Here is a 7,970-nt window from a genome sequence, read left to right as displayed (position 1 = left end):
ACCCCTGCGGTAACTTTAGCATCGGGCCCACCCGTCGGCGCACGGAAATGACGTAGAGGGGCGTGCTCTTCTAATCGGCCGCTGCGATTGGGCACGATGTGCGGTTACCTGACAGAACGTCTTAGACTGGTGGGTCGCTTTTGCTGCGCTCTGTGGTTTACCTGGTTCCAGCCCCAGAATTGGGAACCTGTGCGCCATATTCCATGAGTCCCGGGCAGCCGTGGTCTCGTTCGATACGTGTAGCTTTTAAACTTAAAGCAGTGGAGAAGCCGAGCTGACGCGCTCAGCCACTTGGGCAGGGGCCCTGAGACCTTTATTCCTCTTACTGGAATCCGTGAAGTTGTGGGCAAACTTCCATCTCCTGGAGAACAGGAGCCTCACTCTTGGGCCAGAGCACGAGGCCGAGTCGAGTCGCTGTCGGCCAGACTCCCTTGGTCTTCGTTCCGGATCCTGGTTGAGGAGGGGTGCGCTGGTGCCATCCAGGACTGCCCGATTTGACGCGCTATTGGACTTTTCCATCCGGGCACCCTCGCCTTCCTCAGACAGCCTTGTGAAACTTCAGCCCTCTCTAGGAAGACCAACACAAAGGACCAAGGGGGCCGGGGAGAGAGGAAACTACTTAAATTTGTGCTTAATTCGTGGGGAATGAATGCATTTATCTCTCTTGCCCTGATATTTCATCGTGCATCGTGAGTTCAGTCCTGACCGAGAGGTGCCCAGTCTCACGTGGCTCCATCCCTCGCTGCCCCATCCTTCATTCAATCTTTCATCAACAAATGAGCGGCGAATACAGCGCAGGTTCTGAGAAACAATGCAGGGACGCCCGTGTTGATTGTCCAGTGACGCTTGCTGGCAGGAAAAAGACCAGGGAAGACTTCCAGGATGATGGGCTACCTCAGCTGCCCCAGGGAAGCGGGCAAGATGAGGAGCTGCAGAAAGACATCAGTGGGAAGAGAGCGGCCTCTGAATATCAGGCTCACAGTCAAAAGCAGGACGCAGACATCTGACCTGCTTTCCCAAGGCAACCTTCTCGCTGCCTCACTTGGAGCCATGGACCAGGGTAGCCACAGAGAGCAGGACTGTGTTAACCATAAGAGGCTTTCATGGTGTTCAGGGATGAGGCTGTGCCTTCCAAGTAGGAGCTGTGAAGCCGTGGAGTCCAGCTCAGAAGGAGCCCTAACAGGGAGCTGACGCTGGAGACCTGGCGCAGTCTGGTTTTACTGCACGACGATGGCTTCTCCTACAGCTAAAAGTCTGACTCGCTGAGCAGCTTAAACCCCTCATGCAGAAAAGGCAGGGCACGGAACAGTTCCCAGGTCTGGCTGACTTTTACCTTAGGATTGGACTTGTAAACAAACACATGCTTTTTCACTTTCCCCAAGGAAAGTCTGGGTTTATTAATCTTTTAATCAAATGTATTTCCATCCTCCGAGCGAGGAGCTTACTGAATGTGCTATGTCAGTGAAGTGAGGCTCCCTCTCTTATTCATCCTGCTTTTCACTGCTTGAGTTTTTTTTTTTAATTTATTTGACAGGTGGAGTTACAGACAGTGAGAGAGAGAGAGAGAGACAAAGAGAAAGGTCTTCCTTCCATTGGTTCACACCCCCCCCAAATGGCCGCTACGGCTGGCACTGCGCCAATCCGAAGCCAGGAGCCAGGTGCTTCTTCTTGGTCTCCCATGCAGAGAGCTGGACTGGAAGAGGAGCAACCGGGACTAGAACCCAGTGCCCATATGGGATGCCAGCACCACAGGTGGAGGATTAACCAAGTGAGCCACGGCCCCTACTGCTGGAGTTTGATCTCCGAGGCCCTTTGTGCTCTTGTCTTCTCAACCCAATTTAACTCTGAGTTCCAAAATGACACCTTGAGGCCATAACGTGCAGTCATTCTCTCAGTGTCTTTACCTAGGATCGGAAGTTACACTTTTCCAAGTCAAAACTCCCCCTGCAGTGGAAGCTGTCCATGGGGAGCCACAGGATCTGCTGGATTCCTGTACAGGTGAGGGGAAGCTTCGTGCAGGTGACACAGCAGTCAACAGGTGAGAAGGAAGGAGGCATCACTGAGGTGCTGTTTTCTTACTGTTTAGACTTTCTGGCCCTGTATCTTGGTCTGTTCAGGCTTCTGTAACAAAATCCCATACATTACATGTTTTTTTTTTTTTTAATTAATTTATTTATTATTTGAGAGGTGGGGGGGGGGTCTGCTCTCCACTGGTTTGCTCTCCAGATGGCTGCAATGGCTGGAAGTGTGCCGACCCAAAGCCAGAAGCCAGGAGCTTCCTCCGAGTCTCCCACATGGGTGCAGGGGTCCAAGCACTTGAGCCATCTTCCACTGCTTTCCCAGGCCATAGCAGAGAGCTGGATCGGAAGTGGGACAGCCGGGACTTGAACCGGCACCCATATGGATGCTGGCATTGCAGGCGGTGGCTTTACCTGCTAAGCCACAGCACTGGCCCCTAGATTAGGTGTTTTAAATGACAGAAATGCATTTCCTCACAGTTGTGGAACCTGGAACTCAGGAGTCGGCTGGTATCATGGTCAGGGTCCAGTGAGAGCCCTCCTGCTTGCAGGTGGCTACCTCCTTGCTGTGTCCTCTTGGTGGTGAGGGAGGTATCAAGGTCTCTGGTAGCTCTTATAAAGGTGCTAATTCATCCCATCATGAGAACCTCATACTCATGACCAGTCCAAGGCTAATTAGCTCACCTGAGCCCCATCTCCAATACCTTCACACTGGAGTTGAGGTTTCTACATATGAACTGTGGGTCAACCACAGTTGAGGTCATTGCACCCTTTCTGTCTCCCAGACTTCCTCCGTCTAAGAGAGGGGTTTCTGGCATCACTTGTCACATTCCTCTTCTGAGAAAGCTGCCCTGTCTCACTGGGCTTGCTGTCTCCAGCGTACATAGTCTCTGTTCATGCACATCTTCATGTTTACCCTTTCCCGTGTCACACCTGTGGTCTGGAAGCCCGCTCTGACAGCATGGGCTTGAAACACCTGGTCCCAGTTGGCTCTGATCATGGGCGAGTTACTTGCCCTCTTGAAGTTGATTAAGATCATGGTTTTTCAATGTACTAGTCAATGAGTCTTGAAAAATGCAGATACCCAGAAAGCCCAAAGCCCTCTGTGACATACAACATCTCTCTGGGAGGTGCCTGTGTGCCTCCCAGCCATGCATCATCCCCAACACTAAAAGGGCAGTCAACAGATTGATTCCTGTTCTAGAATTTGAAAACTACCAATCAACAAAAACCTTTAGCACCATCAATTTCAAACTGCTTAAAACCGAAGACAAAGCAAATCCTCAAGAGTAGACATAGAGGCTTTATATACAGAGAACAGCAGTGAAAGTTAAAGCTGACTTCTCCTTGTAAGCCATGGAGGTCAAAACAGAATGAAAGAACATCTTTTAAAGCGCTGAAGGAGGCCAGCGGCACAGCTCACTAGGCTAATCCTCTGCCTGCGGCGCTGGCACCCTGGATTCTAGTCCCGGTTGGGGCGCCGGTTCTGTCCCGGTTGCTCCTCTTCCAGTCCAGCTCTCTGCTGTGGCCCAAGAGTGCAGTGGAGGATGGCCCAGGTCCTTGGGCCCTGCACCCCATGGGAGACCAAGAGGAAGCACCTGGCTCCTGGCTTTGGATCGGCACAGTGTCGGCCGCAACGTGCCAGCTGTGGCGGCCACTTGGGGTGGGGGGGACCAACGGCAAAGGAAGACCTTTCTCTCTGTCTCTATCTCTTTCTGTCTAACTCTACCTGTCCAAAAAAAAAAAAAAAAATCACCAACTCAATATCCAGCAAAAATAATCATTCACGAATGAAGAAAAAATAAAGACATTTCCAGATAAACCAACACTATAGTTCATTGCCATCAAACCTGCGTTATAAAACATGCCAAAAGATATTCTTATGGCAACAGGAAACATTAGTTTCATGCAAGATGAAAACTCAGATATGCAGAAAGGAATGAAAAGTATATAAGATATTTTTTTTCTTTTAACTTCCTTATAATACCACTGAGTCTTTAAAGCGAATGCTGTTGAGGTCAACATTGTGGCGCAGCAGGTTAAGCCACCACTTGCAATGTGGGCATCCTGTATTGAAGTGGTAGTTCATGTGCTGGCTGCTCCACTTCCAGTCCCACCGCCAGCTAATAAGCCTGGGAAGGCAGAGGATAGCCCTAGTGGTTGGGCCCCTACCACCCATGTGGGAGACCAGAATGGAGTTCCTGGCTCCTGGTTTCAGCCTGGCCCAGACCTGGCTGTTGCGGCCATTTGAGGAATGAACCGATGAATGAAAGATTTCTCTCTCGTGCTCTCTCTCTCTCTCTCTCCCTCCCTCTCCCTCTCCCTTTCTGTCACTCTGCATTTCAAATAAATAAATAGTTAATGCTATTAAGATGGAGTTCATAATGAATGTAAAAGCTACAGCTATGACACGTGCCAAGATAGCGTGGTTTCTTGTCTCCTCACAGGTCACATCAGTGCAATTTCACTCTTCCATTTCATTCACTGAATTAGCGCAACTTCCCATCCTTAGTGGGAGGCACTGGCCAGAGAATTCCAGCTCCTTCCCTTTTGAGATTTAACCGGTTGTGTGCCCGTGGACAAGATATTTGTCCTCTTTGCACCTCAGTTTTCCCATATGTAATATGTGGGTTTGAACTAGTCATTTCTAAGATACTTTCCAGGAATGAATATCTATGGTTCACTCATCTTTGGCTTAAAACCCTCAGCCTGGCACTGGTTCTCCATGCAGCTTCAGCCCTTTGAACAGAAGGGGGCGCCCTAAACGCAGCGATCTCTTCACTTTCCGGGCAGCCCTGTTGTCAATCCAGCCAGAAAATAGGGTGGCAGGCCAGCTTCTCAAGACAGTTGTCCAGAGGCCAGCATTTTCTCTTCACCATATGAGTAGCTAAGGCCTTAAAGCAGCCTTTTTTTTTTTTTTTTTTAAGAAATTTTTTTTATTTGAAAGGCACAGTTACAGGGAGAGGAGAGACAGAGAGAGAGAAATCTTCCAACCATTGTTTTACTCCCCAGATGGCTGCAATGGCTAGGGTTAGGCCAGGCCAAAGCTAGAAGCTTGGAGCTTCTTCTGGGCCTCCCATGTGGGTGCAGGGGCCCAAGCAGTTGGGCCATCTTCTACTGCTTTCTCAGGCAGGGAACTGAATCAGAAGTGGAGCAGCCAGGACTCGAACTGGTGCCCATGTGGGATGCCAGCATCACAGGTGGTGGCTTAATCCACTGTGCCACAATGCTGGTCCCACCTTGGAATTAACTTTACCACTGAAATACTATGTGTGTTTCTGATTTTGTATGTTCAAGTGAGAGAATGTTTTTCTCTTAAAGAATTGATATATGAATCCCAGAAAATAACCGAGTAAGGGTGTTGTCTGGCTTCCTTCTCCACTTCCATGAGAAGTAAGCAGAAACCAGAGATGTTCCACGTTCTCTTTTGATGAAAGAAGGTTGCATTTGACTGCATCAGGGTTTTCAGCCTGAGCATATATTGAATTGTGTGTGTTTGGGTTATAGACTGAATTTTAGGCTGATGTTGGTAATGTGCATCCAGCAACTGGAGCATGAATGATTGTGTTTTCTTCAGTCTTTTAACTTTGGAGTGAAATGGATAGGTGACTGCTCTTAGATTTCACTCTAGCCAACCATCTACAGAGGCAAGAGAGAATTTCTAGTAGCCCAGAGAGCATCTTTGTGCACATGAAAAAGAAAATGTCCCTTTCCTTAAGGCATTTTACTGCCTTTTGCCTGCAATTTTTCATAATAAATATCCAGGTCTAAAATATGACTACATCTCCTAGTTTTGTTCAGTGCACACCCCACTCAACCATATCAAACAGCCTTCCTAAGAGGTCTTCCATCCGCTGGTTCACTTCCCAGATGGCTGCAATAGCCAGAGCTGTGCCAATCCGAGGCCAGGAGCCAGGAGCTTTTTCTGGGTCTCCCACGTGGGTGCAGGGGCCCAAGGACTTGATCCATCTTCTACTGCTTTCCCAGGCCTTAGCAGAGAGCTGGATCAGAAGTGGAGCAGCCCGGGCTCGAACTGGCCCCGATATGGGATGCCAACACTGCAGGTGGTGACTTTACCTGCTATGCCATAAAACCAGCCCCAATAAATCTTTAAAAAACAAATAATAAACCTGTAGCAAGTCCTAGGGGTGAGTCCCTTCTTGGGTCAGCTAATATCTAGATGGCCACCACTATAACAACAATAAAGCAAGCAAATAAAATTGCAAAAACACCCAGAAAACTCCCCAGTCTCATCAGGCATCAAGCCGTCTTTCTCAGCTACCAGATTAGCTTTCCTGATTTTGTCACATTTGTTGAATGAGTCTTGACTCCATTGTTTTGGAATTAAAGTGGTTGTGCAATGTCTGAATCAAAGGCAAAGTCTTGTCTCCTATGTGGGAGAAAGCAAGACCCATCCATATTGATTTCCTGGTGCTCCCGATCCATTCTCCAATGGAAGGCAGATGTCTTTGCCTGAATGACGATCAGGCACCTTAAGCTCATCCCATTCTCTCCCTTCTCACACCTCCTTCTCTGCTGGTCTCTGAGTGCTTCATGACTTTGCTCTTAGCTACACAAATGATTAATCACCCTTTTAGAGTCTTTCCCTCCTCCCACCAACCCCTTTACCTGTTCTGTGTCCTTAGATCTGTTGGATTTTCTCGGTTTCCATTGCCCCTGGCTGTGAATGTGACTTTGGCCCTTGCCCCTTCACCCTAAGACTAATGCCTCAGCTTCAGCTGGTGTTTTGACCTTTGCCAACTCTCCTGACCTCTTTTTAATTTCCTGCACTTCTATCATGAGAACAGAACTGCAGCCACTTCCCTGAACTATCTGCTGACCTCTCGTGGTTCCTTGCTGCGTTCAGGATCAAAACTCAGCTGTTGGGGCCTGCACTGTGACGCAGCAGGTTAACACCCTGGCCTGCAGTGCCAGCATCTCATATGGGCGCCAGTTCAAGACACGGCTGCTCCTCTTCCGATCCAGCTCTCTGCTATGGCCTGGGAAAGCAGTAGAAGATGGCTCAAGTCCTTGGGCCCCTGCATCCACTTGGGAGACCCGGAAGAAGCTCCTGGCTCCTGGCTTCGGATTGGCGCAGCTCCGGCCATTGCGGCCAACTGGGGAGTGAACCAGTGATGGAAGGCCTCTCTCTCTGCCTCTCCTTCTCTCTCTGTGTAACTCTGACTTTCAAATAAATAAATAAATCTTAAAAAAAAATAAATTTGGTTAAAAATGAAAAAAACTCAGCTGTTGCCCAACTTGGCCTTAGTTTGACTCACCATTCACAGTTCTCCGGGCTTCCCTTCTCTGCCCACGGTATTGCCCACCACTCACGCAACTTAGCATTCTGTCAACATGCTGTGCTTCCACTCCCTCCCCCTCCTGTGCTCTGTGGACGGCGTATCACCACCTTCTGCGCCTAGGACACTGTTCCTCCTTCAGATGTCAGCTCAAGTTCCGTCTCCTCTCTGAAGCCTCCCCACGCTCACCTCCTCCCCTTCAGCTGACTAGCAGCACGTTTTACAAAGTCCCATCTAAATAGTTTAGCATCGTGTGTTGCCTGTGGTGTCCCCTCGCAAAGGGGGTGCTGAGTCTCAGTTCTCCTAACACACTCAGAGCTGCCCCTCTGTAAGTAACAAGGATGGATTTAAACTTTAAAAGGAAAGATAATGGTAACAGGCAAGATGTGCCCAGGAGCTTTGGGGCAACTCTCAATGAGCTTTAGGGACAGAGCAGATGACTGTGGTTGACCTGGTGGCCCTCTGGTTGTTAAAAAACTAGAAAGTTCAGACGGTTACAACTCCATATTTTCGCCAGAGTATTTCCTTCTGAGGTGCACTTGATATTCTAGGGATCTACTGAACTGGGGGTTTGCAAAATGAAGCCAAAGGATCTGTGCTGTTGACTGCAAAGTGAGCATCTTTAGAAAAACAGGTACTAAGAAAAGAATTA

The 7,970-nt window shown here is 48.9% G+C and overlaps 1 long non-coding RNA gene across 1 annotated transcript; it reads left to right on the top strand.

Annotated features, from left to right (window-relative positions):
• Positions 1-80: 80 nt before the first annotated feature.
• LOC138844337 (uncharacterized) lies at positions 81-7,264 on the top strand. Its single transcript, XR_011380021.1, has 3 exons — positions 81-1,768; positions 1,909-2,038; positions 6,827-7,264. It is a non-coding gene; the product is annotated as an uncharacterized lncRNA (long non-coding RNA).
• Positions 7,265-7,970: the final 706 nt, after the last annotated feature.

Source organism: Oryctolagus cuniculus, chromosome 11 (genome assembly GCF_964237555.1).
Source record: "Oryctolagus cuniculus chromosome 11, mOryCun1.1, whole genome shotgun sequence".
NCBI classification, from domain to species: Eukaryota; Metazoa; Chordata; class Mammalia; order Lagomorpha; family Leporidae; genus Oryctolagus; species Oryctolagus cuniculus.
This window is presented reverse-complemented; position numbering and strand designations above follow the sequence as displayed.